The sequence below is a fragment of the Monodelphis domestica genome, chromosome 4 (genome assembly GCF_027887165.1).
Source record: "Monodelphis domestica isolate mMonDom1 chromosome 4, mMonDom1.pri, whole genome shotgun sequence".
NCBI classification, from domain to species: Eukaryota; Metazoa; Chordata; class Mammalia; order Didelphimorphia; family Didelphidae; genus Monodelphis; species Monodelphis domestica.
In genome coordinates this window covers 372,142,339-372,162,256 of record NC_077230.1, presented here as the reverse complement: position 1 = coordinate 372,162,256, position 19,918 = coordinate 372,142,339, and the positions used below count along the sequence as shown (strand labels likewise).

The 19,918-nt window shown below is 38.4% G+C and overlaps 1 protein-coding gene across 1 annotated transcript in view; it reads right to left on the bottom strand.

Moving 5' to 3' along the window:
• Window positions 1-19,918, bottom strand: part of RIMKLA (ribosomal modification protein rimK like family member A) — a 72,303-nt gene that overhangs the window by 50,557 nt on the left and 1,828 nt on the right. The gene's annotated exons all lie outside the window — the stretch shown is intronic.

Here is a 19,918-nt window from a genome sequence, read left to right as displayed (position 1 = left end):
TCATTCAATTAGATTCAACCCATTGTTTAAGACTGTCAATAAAATCTCTTTAAATGGAAAGCCTATCAGCCAACACATAGACTATATACCTCCTTAGTTTTATTTACAATTTACAAATCTATGTGTAACTTTCTTATTTAATGTTTAATTTTTACCAAATTCTTGCTTTTTGAGTCTGCTAAATACACATACACACACACACACAGAGTCCAAATGAAGCAACAACAAAAAAGAAAGAAAAAGAAAAACAAATAAGGATGGAATATTACAGAATTAGCCATCTCCAGTATTATCATACTACAGAAGGATCATGTGACAGTGCATAGGATAGACAGTCTTATGTTTTTATAAAAAAGGAAATCAATAGCAAAGTTAGTGGCTTAATGCACTTAGCAGCTCACGTCTTACCGTATTATAAAGATTTATCATTAAAGACATTCTATTTTATCTTTGTCAGTGGACTTCAGAAGGCTGGTTGATCTTAAAAGTCAGGAAGAGACACCTCCAGAGAAAGCACCATTGGAGGAGGAATGCAGATGGAAGCAGATGATTTATCATTTGTTTATTTGGGTAAAAGTTTTGGGGTTTTGGTTTTATAGGATTATTCACTTATAAAAATGAATAATATGGAAATATGTTTTGAGTGATAATACATGTATACCCCAGGTTGAATTGCTTCCCAGCTCTGGGACAGGAAGGGAGGAACGGAGGGAAACATTTTGGATCGTGTAACTTCAGAAAACTTCCGTGGAAACTTGTTATTAAAATAAAAACTTTTTTTTGAAATCAGGAAGAGGGGAGCAGCTGGGTAGCTCAGTGGATTGAAAGTCAGGCCCAAAGAAGGGAGGCCCTGGGTTCAAATCTGGATTTAGACACTTCCTAGTTGTGTGACCCTGGGCAAGTCACTAGACCCCCATTGCCTAGACATTACCACTCTTCTGCCTTGGAACCAATACCCAGTATTGATTCTAAGACACACGGTAAGGGTTTAAAAAAAAATAAAAGTAAGGAAGACAGAAGTTTGAATTCTACCTTTGGTACATTTCAGCTGGATGATATGCAAATCACTTAACCACCCTACACCCTAACCAGCTAAGGGCTATAGATTATAGGAGTTGCTCATCTTTGTAAGCAAGGAGGTGGAAGGGGATTTGTTTTCTCACTGGGAGTTTGCTAAAGATACAGACCTAGACTCCTCCCCTATTTAAAACTTTTATTTAAAAATATAAAATTATTTATTATGAAGCCTGCAGAGGTTTGGTCTCTAATTCCATCTTTTTATAAAATTTAATGATCTCTCTGGCCCGGGGAGTTGGAAGGACCTGTGTTCAAATATGACCTCAAGATATTTCCTAGCTGTATGACTCTAGGTAAGCCACTTAACCCCAATTGCTTAGCCTTTTCTTCTCTCCTGTTTTGAAACTGATACTAAGATGGGGGTGTGGGGGAAGATAGGAAGGAAGGAAAGAAGGCAGAAAGGATGAAGGGATGAAGGGAGGAAGGAAGGAAGGAAGGAATGTTCCTTCTTCTACATCCTGTTGTCAGAGTAATCTTGGAAGTATGAATCTCTAATCAAGTTACCTGCCTGTTTAAAAGACTTCAATGACTTCTCAATGAATCAAGAATCAAGTACAAACTTCTAGGCCTCACTCTCAATCAACCGATCCACCTAGATACCCTACCCCCTTGTGCCAGTTTTTACCTTTCATGTACTTACTGTACTTCACTTGGTGGTATTATGATTTGGTTCCTGGCCGACTCCCCTGGTGAGCTGAGACTATCATCATATCACAGAATGTTTGCATTAGGAGGAGCCTTAAGGCTTCTGAGACCAATTCATACAAGAATCAGGAAGACTCCTCTTCCTGAGTTCAAATCTGGCCACTCTGGACAAGTCACTTAACCCTGTTTTACTTAGTTCCTCTATCTATAAATGCTGGAGGAGAAAATGGCAAACTATTCCAGCATCTCTTGCCAAGAAAACCCCAAAATGGGTCACAAAGAGTCAGACATGATTGAAATGAATGAACAACAAAATCCTTGTTTCCATCTGGTATCTCTTTTCTGGATTAACCATCCTGAGTTCCTTTAGTCCATCCTTCCATGGTATGATCTCAAAGTCCTTCACCACCCTGATCGTCCCCCTTTTTCTATATCTTCTTTATATACCTACCTCAGCATAGAACCTAGTACACATAGTAGATATTGTTGAAATTATTTTTATTATTTAATTCAATAGACCCACAGAGGTTTTATTCCATTAAATGTCATTTACTCCTAGGGAACAGAAGCTGTCTGAGAGTAGGGAATGCCTCACTTTAGTATCTATATGTCCAGGATATAATGGCAGAACTGTCTGGATTGGGGGATGAATTGGTTCTAATCTCAGCCCCCTCTAATTAGCTAAGCCCCAGACTCTCAGGCCATGCTTCATTCCAACTGGTCATCCCACAGGTCACCAGGGACCCAGCATGGACTTCTTGTCATCTGACCTGTTTCGACATGTTTGCTCCCACACATACACATCCCAGTTTTTTGCCATTTGCTCAGGAACAGTATACAAATCATCATTACCATTGCCAAAGGAAAGGCTGAGACAATGTACTGCTTCAGTGCCTGCGACTATATTGCCTGGTCACTACTCGGTGCTATGGGCCATACTCTTGCAGCAGAATATAAACTTCTTGAAGGCAAACAAGCAGGGACCACCTCCCTTTTATGTTTCTAGCATGCTACTTGACAAGTTACGGACACAAAAATGCTTGTTAAAAAGCATGGGGTACAAGGTGAGAGAAAACCACCAGAACACCTGAATTCAGAGTCTAAATGGCAAATCCATTGTGTTTAAAGTTCACATAGAAGAATTGCATGAATAACCAATCCTGAAACATTCGAGAATGCCCTCGTGCTCCATTTCTTTGGATAGAAAACTCAAAAGTGTACTGACATTAGTTACTCTGAATATTAAATTGTTAAGAGGGAAGATCAAAAAATAATCTGATAGGACTTTGCATCAAGTAACTGATCTAAGATTAAGCAATCATAATAGACTGATGAGATTTGTGCTCTGCCACAGAAGCATAAAAGACACAGATAATGGACCTGATCCACTTCTATATTTTTCTGCCAAGGAGAACCGTCCTTGAACTGGAAAGAACAGAACAAAAAACCTATTAGGCAAGTGATATCTAAGATAAGGAGGAAGAAATAAGAGCACCTCGCTGCCTTTAATGAATTCAAGTTTTAGGCCCAGATGGACTATATCTATCATTTAGCCACTATCAGGGATCTTTGAAAGATTATGGAACACAAGAGAGGTCTGGCAGATGGCAACAAATGCCTTAATTCACAAAAGAGGGAAAGGAATGGAATCTGAAAACTATAGGAAAGTGGGCTTGACTTTGATTGCTGGCAAAAATCTAGAATGTATTATTAAAGGGATGGTTAAGTGAACGTGTAGAAAAGAAGGGAGTCGTCACAGAGATCCAGCAGGGCTTCACTGGAAACTGATAACACCAAACGAATCTAATTTCTTTTCTGGACAGTTATTAGATTGATAGAGCAGAAGAATGTTGTTGACAGAGTTTATTCATATTTAACAAAGTCTATTTTGCTTGTGGCACAGATAGAGAAATGTGGGCTGGGTAACAGTCCAATTAGTGGACTGAATACAAGATGACTGTCCAGTCCCAAAGAGTAGCTAGTAATTGATCGTGGTCAATGTGTAAGGTGATTTCAAGTGGTGGGCCCTGGACATCTGTCCTTCCTTTGTCCTATGAAGCTTTCATTTTTGTCAATGATTTGAATGCAGGCACAGTTAGCCTACTTATCAAATGTGCACTTAGCATAAAATGCAGAAGGATGGAGTCAGTCACACAGGATGAAATAGTCGGGATCCAAAAGGATCTAAGATGAAATTTTATAGAGATGAATGTAAAGGATGACATTTAGGTTTTAAAAAATCAGTTTCACAAGTATAAGATTGGAAAATATAGATGGATAGCAATTTATATGAAAAAGATTTAGCAGTCTTAGTAGACTAAGTCAATAGTATGACTTGGCTTTCCTCCAAAAAAAGGAATATAATGTTAGTTTTCATTAAAAGAGAAATAGTATCCAGAACTAAGGAAGTGAGAATTCCACTGCCTTCTGCTCTGGTCAGACCACATCTCAAGTATTGTTGGTTCAATTAATGGGACTATAGTTTAGAAGAGGGACTGATAAGCTGGGAATATCTGAAGGAAGGCAAACAGGATATACAAAGGGCCTTGAGTTATGCCATGTGAAAATCAGTTGAAACTAAGGATTTAGTTTTTCTTTTTCTGGGGGAAATAAATCATGATAAGGACAGGGGAAGGAGGGGAGAGAAATTGAGGTCCTTCAAGAATAAGTAGAATTGGGGGGCAGCTGGGTGGCTCAGTGGATGGAAGGCCAGGCCTAGAGATAGGAGGTCTTAGGTTTAAATCTGGCCTCAGACACTTCCCAGTTGTGTGACCCTGGGTAAGTCACTTAACCCCCATTGCCTAGCCCTGACCACTCTTCTGCCTTGGAACCAATCACAGTACGGATTCCAAGACGGAAGGTAAGGGTTAAAAAAGAATAAGTAGAATTAGTTCTGCTTGACACCAGAGGTCAGAACTAAGAACAATAGATGAAAAATGCAAAGAGCTTTGACATAAAGAGGAAGGTCCCAAGAATTAGAGTTATTCAGAATAGATGAGACTATTTCAAGGGGTAATGGTTTCCCCACTCAGTAGATGTGGGATGACTGCTTGTGGCTACTCGTATGAGAATTCAGTGATTAAATGTAGTCTGTGACAAGGGATGAACTTTTTCTTATTGAAAAATAGCAAGAAATGCATCACTCCTTTGGGAGACAAATGTAACTTTAGGGAAGAGAGAAGACCCAACAGATATAAGCAGGTGGGTGTCTCGATCAATCTCCATTTCATTCCCACCACTTCTCCCTCTCTCTAACGTTCCCCTTGAAGTAAAGTGTCTAGTCCCTAAAGACTGTTTGGAGCTGTGGGGTAATTTATACTAGGAGATCCCTCACTTTTCTGTAAGGAGCTCCTTTTAATTTTCAGGAAGCCTTGAGAGGACTGAAGAGGGGGGGGCCTGGCAGTAAATTCCCTGGGGACGGGGGTGGCACTGATGAGACATGTAGTCTTCTCCACTCAGGAAATCTGGGCAGACCTCAGAGGGACTACATGGCAGAATAGTGGATAATAGTAAGGTCAAAGTACAGCCAAAAGAACAGGCACAATAACTTCCACAATGTAAATAAAGGCCAAAGGAACCTTGGGTCAAAGACAATGGACAAAGTCAGTAGGAAGCTCTCCAACTAAAGCACACATCCTTCCCTCCAGTTAACAATGGGTAAAGAGCAAAAGTGGAAAGTGACAGGAACTATCAGTCTCCATCAGGCTCTCATGCAGTTCTCCTTAATTGTTTTCAAGGAATAGGACCGTACTGGTATGTGTCCTGTGGAGTCTGTTGTATCAAAATAAAATACACCCAGTTTTTAAAAAGTAGAAAATTAAGGCATAACCACAGAAACAAGTTCCAAATCTAATGGGAAACTCCAATATACTTCCCAGGGGCTCCCAACTTTACATAGTACATAAGCTTGCCCTAAAATTATATTAACAATATGATTTCCCTCATGTTTGCTCTGAGAAAGAACCCCTAGAACAGGCATTCATGATCTGGAGTCCATGGATAAATTTTAAAATGTCTGTGGGAAAATGAGGGGATGCCCTTCAATTAGGGAATGGCTGAACAAACTGTGGTATATGTTGGTGATGGAATACTATTGTGCTCAAAGGAATAATAAAGTGGAGGAATTCCAGGTGAACTGGAATGACCTCCGGGAACTGATGCAGTGAGAGGAGCAGAACCAGGAGAACATTGTACAATCTAACATACTAGACTTCTCTACTAGCAGCAATGCAATGATCCAGGACATTTCTGGAGGACTTATGAGAAAGAACACTACCCACATTCAAAGTTAAATCTGTGGGAGTAGAAACACAGAAGAAAAACAACTGCTTGATCACATGGATCAATGGGGATATGAACGGGGATGTAGACTCTAAATGATCACTCTAGTACAAATATTAATAATATGGAAATGGGTCTTGATCAATGACACAGGTAAAACCCAATAGAACATCTTGTTGGCTAGGAGAGGGGGCTGGGAGGAGGGGAGGGTAAGAACATGAATCTTGTAACCATGGAAAAATATTCTAAATTAACTAATTAAATACTTTTTTTTCAAATAAAAAAAGACATCTGTGAATTTGGAAGGAGAAAATCTTTTATTTTCAATAATCTCTAACTGAAATTTAATATTTCCTTCCTTTAAAAACACAATCTTTTACCTCCAAATTCTTATCACTCAGTCAGGCGTTACAATTATCTTACAATCTAGATTCCCTTCCAATCCTTCAAATAAAACTGTTCCTTCCAAAGGAAAAAAGCTAAAGAAGGACAGGAGAGTCACAAAAATAAAATTCCATTGAAGCATGGGGGAAAAGTCACAGGGAAGGAAAGGACTCACTTCTTGCAGCATTTTGTTACCGGGCTTCAGAGTTGGACAAGACTTCCAGAGGCATCAATTCCAATCCAACCCTTCACAGGAATTATCTCTACAACATATCATACGAATGGTCATCCAGCTCAAACACCTCTAGTGAAAGGAAACCCATTGCTTTATGGGGCAGGTGATTCCAGCTCTGGATAATGGGATGGTTAGAATCTTAAGAACCCAGATTTCAATTTAGAAGAAGCATCAGGGTCAACTAGTTCAGCCTTCATTTTATAGGCAAGGAAACTAATTGACTTTCTCAACTCACAAAGGCAAATAAATGGCTCAGGTAGAATTCAAACCCAGATCCCAACTCCAAATTCGGAAGCCTTTCCCTTGGACCATGCTGCTGCCCTAATAGAAAGTTCTCTTTACATTAACCCTTAGCATTTACATTGTAATTAAAATTATACTAATTTTTAATCTATTTATTGCACCTACTTCTGCTCTCTGGGGTCAGACAAAACAAATCTCATCTCTCTTCCACTCCAAAGCTCTTCAAATGAGGCAACTGTGTCCTGCTGGACCAAAAATATCCAATCTATAACAAAAGTCTTAGAACTATAACTCCAAGCATGAGTCATCAATTAATTAGGTACATTGGTGATTCCTAGATCCCTAGTCAATTGAGTCTAGTCAAGTACCCTTCTTGCTTTAGGGAAATTTTCTTTTAAAGCCATTGAAAGGGTGTCAGAAATAAAATGAGGCAGGGAGTTCCAAATACATAATGGTTTACATAATGGTCAAGGGGAGGAACTAAAACTCCATATTTGCTAAAGGAAGGAACTCCCATATTTAGCCAAGGGAAACGTCTACCAACCACAGCTATTTGCTGGCAGACCTTTTCACAGATCATTAAGTGACTAAATTTTTGTCATAAGACTTCCCACAGGTTGTGAGACCTTGTCTGCAAGGATTTCCTTTGGCAGGCTATCCAACCAAGTCAGCAAGTATTTGGTCAATAGCATTTTGGGATTCAAGAACACTGTTAAGGAGGCCTTTAGGAAGTTGTGGTTTTAAAGCAAAGGTCACTTAGGAGTGGTGATAGTGATTCATAAGTGTGAAGGGTACTGCTAAGCTATGTGAATCTTATTTCAAGCATTGTCTACTTACGAGAAGGGGGAGGTAGTACTAATGCAGCAGCACAAGTTAGGATAAATCCTTATAATAGTTCTAACAGCATAAATCTTAAATTTAGCTAATAATTTAAAAACAATTTGCATAACCACTAATACATGAAAAGTATCATCAATACATGACGGGCTTATCAATTCTAACCTCCATAACTCTTATTCTTACAGTATTAACTAACAACTAATTCAAACTCAATACTGTTTTGCTTAACTCACTAATATAATCACTGAGATCACAATGAACTGAGTTAATACCAATTAAATTGAGTAAGCATATAACCTTCATAAACATACTCAGTTGTAGAAAAAGGAGGTATATGATCAACTAATCCACCCTCCTATGGTTGTTCCTTAGGTTTTTCATAGTTTCCCTAAACTGTGGTATGCAAAACTAGACTTCTTTTTTATCTACTATTTGCACAATTTATTTTTTTTTATTTTTTAAGTTAATTTATTTATTCAGAATATTTTTCCATGGTTCCATGAATCATGATCTTTCCCACCCCTCTTTCCTTTCCCATTTCAGAGCTGACAAGCAATTCCACTGGGTTATAAATGTATCATTGTTCAAAACCTATTTCCATATTATTCCTATCTGCAATAGTGATCTTTTAAAGTCAAACCCCAATCATATCCCCATCAAACCATGTGATGGATCATATGTTTTTCTTCTGTGTTTCTACTCCCATAGTTCTTTCTCTAGATGTGGATAGCATTCCTTCTCATAAATTCCTTGGGATCACACAACTTATTTTTTAATCCAACTGAAAGAATTAATTTATCCTCGTTAAATTTTAATTCTAGATTTGGCCTACTGTTCTAACTTATCAAGATGTTTCTGAATTCTGACTTTATCATTCCCAGCACTGTCATGGGAAAATCTAATAAGCATACCATCAATTTTTTTCTAAGTTCAATAGTCTAGATCCCTGGAGTATTCCACTCATCTCTCCACCTGAAGTGACATTACACTGAAGTTAATGAATCTTCTTTGGATCTGGTCATTCAACCAGGTTTAAATCTATCTAATTGTACTGTCGTCTAAGCCCATGTTGGCAAACCTATGGCATGCTGGAGGGGGCGCTATTCTCCTCCCCTTCTCCACATTTCTCAGGACATTTCTCATATGACCCACCAATCTTCCCAGTAGCCCAATGGGGGCACTTCCTTCCTCCTCCTGTCTAGAGAAAGGGGAGGGGCCCTCACATGTGGTGTGAGGGTTGCATTTTGGGCACTTGATCTCTAAAAGGTTTGTCATCATTCATCCAAATCTATATCACTCTACCTGTTCTTCAAGTATAAGAGGCTATATTCAGTGCTTTGCTAAAATCAGAGTAAGTCCTCTCTGTATAGTTCCCCTAAATTTACCAACTGAGTGGTCTTCTCTAAAAATGAAATGAGGTTTGGCATGACCTCTCCTTAATGAAAGCATAGAGGTTCTTGGGAATTACTGTCTCCACTTCTAGACATTCAAGAATCTCTATGATAATACATTTCAAAGCATTGCAAAACACCAAGAGTGCAATCAAACTCTCCCTGAAATTTGCAGACCCCTTTCTCTTATTCCTTTGTCAAGTGGGGTATTTGTCCTTCTTTAAGTCTATGGCATCACTGCCACATTTCATAATCTTAAAAGATTACAGAGAGTGGTTCAGCAAAAAATCTGCCAAATCCTTCAGTACTCTAGGAGGCAGTCCGTTCAAGCTTGGTGACTAGAAATAACAGTAGCTAGAAACTCTGTCTCCTTATTTATCTTGGAGATTAACTCAGTTAGGAATTCTTGTTTTGTTCTTTCCAAGCTAAAGATTGTTTTCCTTGGCAGAGAAAGCCAGAAGTGGTTCAGGTTATCATCCAAATCTCTGTCCTCTACCACACATATCAATAAAGTCATCATTACCCTATTATTGTGGGTCACTTTCTCCTTGGCAGAGAAAGTAGAGGCAAAATGAGAATTGAACAGCTTCCCCTCCGGGGCAGTGATTCTATTCCTTTATTGCTAATCTTCTTTTTTTTTTTAAACCCTTACCTTCAATCTTAGAATCAATATTGTATATTAGCCCCAAGGCAGAAGAGCAAAAAGGACTAGGCAGCTGAGGATAAGTTGACAAGCTAGGAAGTCACATAGCTAGGAAGTATCTGAGGCCACTTTTGAACCCAGGACCTCCCATCTCCAGGCCTCACTTTCAATATACTGAGTCAGCTATCTGTCCCCTGTTTTTGTTTTTTTACAAATTTACTTTTACTTTTATTTTTTCTCAATTACATTTAACATTATTTTAGAGGGCAACTAGATGGTTCAGTGAATTGAGAGCCAGGGCTAGAGACCAGAGGGCCAGGGTTCAAATTTTACCTCAGATATACCTTAGCTGTGTGACAACTCAAGTCACTTAACCCCCATTGCCTAACCCTTACTGATCTTCTACCTTCAAACCAATACACATTATTGATTCTAAGACTGAAGGCAAAGGTTTAAACACACACACAGTTTTAAAATGTTGAGTTCCTATGCCCAAAGGGCGACAAAAGAATATCTACCCTTTGATCCAGCCATAGCACTGCTGGGTCTGTACCCCAAAGAGATAATGGACAAAAAGACTTGTACAAGAATATTCATAGCTGCGCTCTTTGTGGTGGCCAAAAACTGGAAAATGAGGGGATGCCCATCAATTGGGGAATGGCTGAACAAATTGTGGTATATGTTGGTGATGGAATACTATTGTGCTAAAAGGAATAATAAAGTGGAGGAATTCCATGGAGACTGGAACAACCTCCAGGAAGTGATGCAGAGCGAGAGGAGCAGAACCAGGAGAACATTGTACACAGAGACTAATACACTGTGGTATAATCGAATGTAATGGACTTCTCCATTAGTGGCGGTGTAATGTCCCTGAACAATTTGCAGGGATCTAGGAGAAAAAACACTATTCATAAGCAAAGGATAAACTATGGGAGTGGAAACACCGAGGAAAAGTAATTGCCTGACTACAGAGGTTGAGGGGACATGACAGAGGAGAGACTCTAAATGAACACTCTAATGCAAATATTATCAACATAGCAATGGGTTCAAATCAAGAAAACATGTAATGCCCAGTGGATTTACGCGTCGGCTATGGGGGGTAAGGTGGGGGGGGGAAAGAAAATGATCTATGTCTTTAATGAATAATGCTTGGAAATGATCAAATAAAATATTAACAAAAAAGAAAAAAAAGAAAAAAATGTTGAGTTCCATTTTCTTTTCTTCCTCTTTCCCTTCCTCCTTCTAGAAAAGCCAAGCAATTTGAAATAGATTAGACATAGGCAGTCATGCAAAACATTTCCATATTAGCCATCTTGCAAAAAAAACATGCAGACCAAAAAAACCCCAAGAATAATAAAAAAGTTTTTTTAAAAGTATATTTGTCTGCATTCAGACTCCATCACATCTTTCTCTGTTTCATCATTAGTCCTTTAGAATTGCCTTGGAATTGTATTGCTGAGAATAGCTAAGTCACTCACAGCTGATCACAATATTGCTGTTCCTATATACACAGTTGGTGAAAATGTGGCATACATGCCCCTGTATGCCATAGGGGGCTGCTCCATTCCCTCTCTCCACAGAGTCTGAGGACATTTTTCACTTGCCCTGCCCCTCTGCCAAGCAGCTCAAAGTAAGCAATTCCTCCCTCTGCTGTCTAGGGTAATACAGAGGGCTCACAGGCAGCTTGAAGTTGCAGTTTAGGCACACGATCTCTAAAAGGTTCACCAAAACTGCTATATACAATGTTTTCCTGGTTCTGCTCATTTCATTTAAGCTCATGTAAGTCTTTCCAGGTTTTTCTGAATTTGCTACTATTCTTTTTCCCAATAGAATTTTTAAAATTGGCTAAAATCTTTTTTTTTTTACCCCATAAATTCCCTCACTGGACTCAGATAATTTTGAGCTTTATTTAGCACTTCTGACATTAAATGTAATTACTCAAATAAGATCTGGAGGTGTTTAGTCTAGAAAAGACTCTAGAGGGTTTTGCTAGGCAAAGCTTAGTGTCAACTTAAAAAAAGATCTCCAGTGGAATATCCCAGAGATCTGTGCTTGAGTCTGTGCCATTTTTGTTAATAACCTGGATAAGAACAGATATCAGATCTGCAGATGACATAAAACTTGGAGAGATGGCTAACACACAGGATGTTGGAAGGATCCAAAAAGATTCTGAGAGGCCAGAACACTGAGTTATATTGATCAAGATAAAATGTAATAAGTATAAATGTAAAGTTTAACACGTGGCCTCATAAACTCAACTTCACAAGTGCAAGATGTGTCAGGAGTGGAATGGTAATGTTAAGGACCTTCATAATTAGAAAGCAATTAGCCTTAAAAAGAGCATAAAAGTAATATGAGTCAATAGCATCAAAAGGAAGCCAAAATGACTAATAGAGTCCCCAGCTCCATAACAAGAGATATAGCCTCCTGAAATACAGAAGCAATGGTTGTTCTGTATTCTATCATGGTTAATTCTGTTCAGTTCTACAAACCAAGGTGGGTTTTGTTGTTGTTTGTTTGTGTTTTTAAATTTTATTTATTTATTTAATTTAGAATATTTTTCCATGGTTACATGATTCATACTCCTTCCCCCTACTCCCTCTCCACCCTGTAGCCAAAGAGCAACTCAACTAGACTTCACATGCATCATCGATCAAGACCTATTTCCATATTAATAATATTTGCAGTAGAGTGATTGTTTAGAGTCTACATCCCCAGTCAGTCATTCCCATCAATTGATGTCATCAAGCAGTTGTTTTTCTTCTGCATTTCTTCTGGATGCCAATAGCGTTCTTTCTCATAAGTCACTCAGAATTGTCCTGATTCATTGCATTGCTGCTAGTAGAGAAGTCCATTACATTTGATTGTACCACAGTGTATCAGCCTCTGTGTACAATGTTCTCCTGGTTCTGCTCCTTTCGCTTTGCATCAATTCTTGGAGGTCGTTCCAGTTTTTTATGGAATTCCTCCAGTTTATTATTCCTTTGAGCACAATAGTGTTCCATCACCAACATATACCACAATTTGTTCAGCCATTCCCCAATTGAAGGGCATCCCCTCATTTTCCAATTTTTTACCACCACAAATAGTGCAGCTATGAATATTCGTGTACAAGTCTTTTTCCTTGTTATCTCTTTGGGGTACAAACCTAGCAGTGATATAGCTGGATCAAAGGGCAGGCAGTATGAGGCAAGGTTTTGAAAGGATTTTGATTGGGAGAAGAATATCCACTTGTAGGCTAATAAGAGTGGTGAAAGAAAAGACTTTAAGTCAATCCCTTATGAAAATCAGCTGAAGGACCTGATGGTGGTGGTGGTATTTAGCTATAAGAAGAGAAGACCCACAGGGAAAAGAATAGCTATCGTTAAGTATCTGAAAGACTATCACAAGGAAGAGAAGTTAAAATTTTTTTCCTTGACCCCAAAAAGCACAACTAGGAACAGTGGAAGGAAATAACTAAGAAGCAAATTTAGATAATGTTAAGAAATTCTTTCTAATAATTAGAGCCTTTCCAAAATGAAAGGGACTAGTCCTATGCCAATCCCTGAGATTCTGGAATAACACAATACTCAGTACCCCCCCAAAGCAGTAACAGTATCATTCTAGACCTTTTTTACAGAAGTATAGCAGAGCCAAGTCCTAACATCAAGTATAAAGTAAAGAAATAGGCTGAAAAAATGGGTAAACTGTAAAAATTAAAATTAATATACAACAACTAAATATTATATTTTATAAAGTTTTATTAATAATAACTAAAGCAAAAGAACTGCCTGAATCAGACCAGTCACAAGTCAAAAAGAGAGCATGGGAGGAGTTACAGTCAGTTAAATACCAATAACGGGATCTCAGCAATGTGGAGATGCAGGAGAGATTATAGGGAATGTTGGGAAATACTAAAGACTTCTAGGGAATGAAGTCAAAGGTTCAAAATCTCCATTTATACAAAACAAAGAAACCCAATCCAGTCATAATGAGCTATTAGGATACAGATATGGGAGAGAATGACTCTGAAACATCTATAAGATTCACCTCAGAGAAAAACATAGCTTCATGACAAAATCAAATAGAACACTAAGGTGGCCAAATCTAAGAATCATTGAACTATCTGAAAATCAAAACCAAAACTAAAACCCAGACATCATATTTTAAGAAATCTCAAAAGAAAATTCCCAGAGCTCTTAGGACCAGAGGGCAAAGCTGAGAAAGAAAGAATCTATCTATTACTTCCCAAACGAGAAATCCCGAGAATATCATAGTCAAAATCCAGACCTTCCAGGTCAAAGTAAAAATACTGTAAACAGCCAGAAGGAAAGAATTCAAGTACTGCAGAGACACAGTCACAATTTAACAGTCACCCTGTAAAGGAGTGGAAAACTTGGAATACTTTATTTCAGAAGACAAAGGAAAGGGTTCACAGTCAAGTTTACCCAGTTACGGGGGAAAAAAAGTAGATCTTTGAATGAAACAAGAAATTTCTAAGCATTCCTAAAAAAAAGACCAGAGTTGTTCAGAAACTTCAAAATGGAAAGGCAGGAGTAAAGAGACACATGAAATGAATGAAACATGATAAAGAGCTAAAACAATGGTAAACTGTTTACATTCAAATACGGGGAGGTGATCAACTCTGAACCTTATCATAATCAGAGTTCATAAAAGGAGTCTAACTGGACAAAGACAGATACTATTACATACAGATGATCTTAAGAAAAGAATGGAAAGAGAAATACACTGTGAGGGAGTAGGGGAAGAGGAAAGGTTGGAGAAAGCAATCTTTTCATGATTAGGGTACACAAGGATATCTATCAATCAATATCAATCTACAATATCTATCAACAAGGAGAGGGTAGGGAGGTGGCTGATATTTGGACCTTGATCTTATCTGAACACACACACAGAGTTAAACATGGTAATTCATTCAGCAATACACTCAGCAGGGAAATTCAAGGGAAAGGAAGAAAAAGGGAGAAGGAATTAGGAGGAGGGTAGGCCTAAGGGAGAGAAGAGTCCTAAGAGAAACAAACTGTAAGGATATACAAAAATATTTATAGTTCTTTTTAAGATGGCAAAGAATTTAAATCTGAGGGGGTTTCAGTAAATTGAGGAATGAATGAATAAGTTCTAATATACAAATATGATGAAACATTATTTTCATAAACTAAATTTGAATAGCAGAAAACTAGAATTCCAAAGGAAACATGTTTTCTCACCTTCTGAAAGAGGGATGAAAAACTTAATGTAGAACGAGACAAATATTTTTTAGGACATGGTCATTATAGGAATTTGTTTTGGGGGGCAGCTTGGTGGCTCAGTGGGTAGAGATCCAGGTCTGGAGACAGGAGGTCCTGAATTCAAATCTGACCTCAGACACTTCTAGCTGTGTGACTCTGGGCAAGCCACTTAAACCCCATTTGGCTACCCCTTACCACTTTTCTCCCTTGGAACCAATATACCAATTTGATTCTAAGACAGAAAGTTGTTTGTTTTTTTTTTAATAAAGAAATTTGTTTTGATTAACTAAATGTAGTAATGAGTTGTTTTTCTTGTGTTCTGAATGCAGACAAGGGAACAGTTGAGAGAGTGTGTGAGAAAGTAGATCCTGGCTGATTAAAACAAATAAAAATATGTGTGAATACTTGTAAATGCTGGTCAATATAATAACTAACCATAACTCTTGAAGACTCATGATGAAACATGGTACATATCTAGACAAAGGTGATAGATGCAAAGTGTATTTGGATATATACAAATATATGTATATATAGAAGATCAGCCTTCTCTTCCCTCTTCCTCCCCCCACTGATAACACCCATGTGTGTATAGGTGTGTGTACATATTTTTTCATATGACCAATGAAACACTTTGTTTTTGTTTTGCTTAACTGTGCCTCTAATAGGAGGTTTTATTTTTCTTTCTTTCTATTGCATGGGGGAGCAAGAAAAAGAGGAAGGGAAGGAAGGCTTATCTTTGAAAAGAAAAGAAAACTTAATTTGAACAAACAACAAGGAAGGCTTAAGTCAGACTCTGGAAGGCTTCAAATCTCTGGCTATTTATTTATATCTCATTCTAGAAGCAATAGGAAGCCACTGAATATTTGTAAGCCCTTGTTGTTGTTCAGTCCTGCCTGACTCTTCATGAACCTATTTGGGGTTTTCTTGGCAAAGACACTGGAGTGGTTTGCCATTTCTTGCTCCAGCTCATTTTACAGGCGAGGAAACTGAGATAAAAAGGATGAAGTGACTCACCCAGAGTCATGCAGCTATTAAGTGTCTGATGCTAGATTTGAACTCACCAAGATAAATCTTTCTGACTCCAGGCCCTGAATTCTATCCACTCTGCCATCTAGCTGCTAGAGGCATATTCTTTTGGTGGATGAGCAAGCCAAAGGATCAAAGAAGAGCAAGCTATTAGCAGGCGACTGTGAGAGACAGAGATCCAGGACTCATGCTGCTCTTTCCACTAGACTGTATTGTCTCACTCCGGATTAATTTTATATTCAAGAGCCCCAACGAATAAGAGATTCTTTCAGATGCTGCAGTGAAGTCCTCCTCCCTGTGACTTGTACCCGCTGGTCTTAGACTCACACTAAACTCTCTACCACTCCATGTCCACCCCTGGCAAGGTTCTACTGGTTGTAAATGTCACATCATACACACAGATAATAAATGTTATAGAATATACTGAGGGATCACAGTGACAGTTTTTTTTTTGGCTTACAAAGCACTTTCCTTCCAACAGCACTGTGAGGAAGAAAGTAGAGGCATTATTATTCCCATTTTACAGATGAAGAAGAAACAGAGGCTCCAAGTGGTCAAAGTGACTTGTTTTAGTTTACAAAGTTAGTATGTAACAGTTATACCCTAGGTCTTCTGATTCCAAGTCTGATGTTTCTGATGTTCTTTCTATGTTATCATATTGTTTCTCATTTTCATATCTTTTTTTGAGGGGTGAGAAGGGGACAGAGAAAGGGAGGCAAATATGATTTGTGATTTTGTCAGTGTAGTCTCAGTAAACCAGTGTAGACCCAATTATTATTTATTATTATTATTAATAATTATATTATTAAAGAGCTACCTGAGGGCAACTAAGTGGGCCAGTGGATAGTGAGCCAAGCCTTGAAGAAGGAGGACATGGGTCCTCCTCAGATATTTCCTAGCTGTATGAACTTGGGCAAGTCACTTAACCCCAAATGCCTAGCCCTTAAGGTCTTGCTTTGGAATTAATTCTAAGAAAGTAGGGTTTAAAAAAAAGTTGCCTGAGATACTGAGAGGTGATTACCCAATGACAGTCAACCAGTTCAAGTCCCAGATGGGACTTGAACCCAGGATTTTCTGACTCCAAGGCCAGCTCTTTATCCCTTATACACATTATACACATCCCTTATACACACTTATACACATATCATTAAAACATCTAGAGCTAGAACATTGAAGATAGACAAGTTCAACCCTCTCATTTTACAGATGAAGATACTGAGGCCCCAGAGAGAAGTGGCTTATTTAAATTTAGAGCTAGCAGAGTTTGGAATCCTTTCAGAAGAGCACTTTGGCTGTACAGTTGACTTAGCTTTGGAAGGAACTGCAAACAATGTCTCATATCTTGCTTTAATCAATATACCACTATCAACTCCCATCCTCCCATGGGAGGTGAGAAAATGTCTGTTTTATATACTGTGTTTGGTTCATGGTAGTCTATCCACCAGAATCAGCACCACTGAAAATAACCTCTGAATACTGATGCAATGGCCTATTTACCCACCAAGAACAATCCAAACAAATGATGAGATTTCCTTCTAATCAAAATGTTGTAACCTTTGCTTTTTCAAACAGGGAGATAATTTATTTAGTAACAGTTTTTTTTTAATGCTGTTCTTTTGATTTCTGGGTCTCATTTTCTAGATTTAGTTCTCTAGGTTGGGAAAACAACATAAATGAACTTTGTAACCTTCCATCCCCAAACTTTCTAGTCCCCTTATACCTTACAGCTCCGCTATGTACTCTGCTATCCAGCAACGCCAGTCTTCTTGCAGTTTCTTGAACAAGACACTCATCTCCCAACTCCAGGCATTTTTTATTGGTAGTCTGCCATGCCTGGAATGCTCTCCCTCCCCATCTCCAGCTCCTGGCTCCTCTGGCTTCCTTCAAGCCTTAGCTAAAATCCCATCTTCTATATTACGTAAGCCTTTCCCAACCTTGCCTCTTCATTCCAGCACCTTCCCTTTGTTGACTATCTCCAATTTATCTTTAGCTTTTCTATGGGTAGTTGTTCGCATGTTGTCTCCCTCATTAGACTGTGAGCTCCTTTAGAGCAGAAACCATCTTCTCTCTTTCTAGAACTTAGCACTGTGCCTAACACATGCTAAGCACTCAACAAATGTTTACTGATATAAACACTTAGGTAGAATCTGGCATTCCAAAATAGACCAGATTTAGGGAAACAGAATAGAAAATCAAAACTCACTGGAGTGGAAGGATTTTCTTCCACATGCAAAGACTAAAATTTCCCCCCTAAGATTCCAGCTTTAGAGATCCTAAATATGAAGTTGTAAATAGAATAGGAGGGAAACATCAAATATGGCTATCCAATGGGATTGGACTCCAAACTGGAAAAACATACAATAACCAAAATGGTTTTTAAAATATCTTTAACAGAATAGAAAGTAACCAACTCTGGAAATGTCATGAGAATCTGAACTCAGCAATACAAGTCAAATCATACTACTGTAATATATTTTTTAAACCCTTATTTTCTGCCTTAGTAACAATTCCAAGACAAAAGAGCAAGGGCTAGGCAAATAGAATTAAGTGACTTGTCCAGGGTCACACAACAAGAAAATTTCTGAGGTCAGATTTGAATGTAGGTATTCCTCACTCCAGCCTTGGCTCTCTATCCACTGTGTCATCTAGCTACCTTGATATTACTAAAGACAATTATGTAGTACTTTAAAGTTTTCAAAGCATTATATATATATATATGTATATATATACATATATATATAAAATCTCATTTGAATCTCACAACTAACTTTTTTTTAAACATTTACCTTCTGACTTAAAATCAATACTATGTATTGGTTCTAAGGCAGAAGAGCAGTAAGGGCTAGGCAATGGGGGGTTAAGTGACTTGCCCAGGGTCACACAGTTAGGAAGTATCTAAGGCCAGATTTGAACCCAGGACCTCCCATCTCTGGGCCTGACTCTCAATCCACTGAGCCACCTAGCTGCCCCCTCAAAACAACTTTCTAAAGTCATAATACAGGCATTATCATTCCCACTTTATAGCTGAGATAACTGTGGTCTCACAGCTATTTTATGTCTAAGGCAGAATTCAAACATGTCTTCCTAACTCCAATGCAAACATTCTATCCACCACACCTCAGCATGACTTTACACATGTCCTCATCAGTTGGTACAAGCTTAAAATATCTGCCAACTATTCAGATTAATTTATGGATGATGTCCTATGGTAGATTACAGCCAGTACCCAATTTACAAATGGTTTGCGTTCCCAAATTTTCCTTATTAAGTTCATTGTCTGGCTATTAGAACACATTTTTACAACAGAAGCAATGTTATAAATGAGCATCAGGGGTCAACTAGGTGGCTCAGTGGATAGAAAGCAAGGCATCTTTAGGAGATGGGTGGTCCTGGGTTCAAATATGGTCTTAGGCACTTCCTAACTGTGTGACCATGGGAAAGTCACTTAATCTCAATTGCCTGGCTTTTCCTGTTCTTCTGCCTTGCTAATGATACTTAATATCAATTCTAAGACAGAATAGAAGGTAAGGGTTTTTAAAAAGAAAAGAATATCAGATTTCTAGTCTCTAAAGCCTTGGATTCAAGTAGTGACCACTCAAGTCTTTTAGTAAAGCCTCATCCTAACCTGCAAGATTGCCTGAGCTTCCAAAGATGTCTACAAAGGGAAGCACAGCCTCTGGAAAGGTCTATTAGTCTTAAAAGGCTTTGAATACAGGCCTGGCTGCCAGCTTCATCTGTTATACGAGGACCAGCTTTAGTCCATAAAGGCTATCAGAAAGATGGCTGCCAGGCAATGAATTCTGTCAACCATATCAACTCAAGAAGACTCCCTACTAATGTCAGTGACACTTTTGGAGGTGCACACCAAGGAAACCACAGACCCTTGATGTCTTAAACCACTGAGATGATATGGTAACAGGAGAAG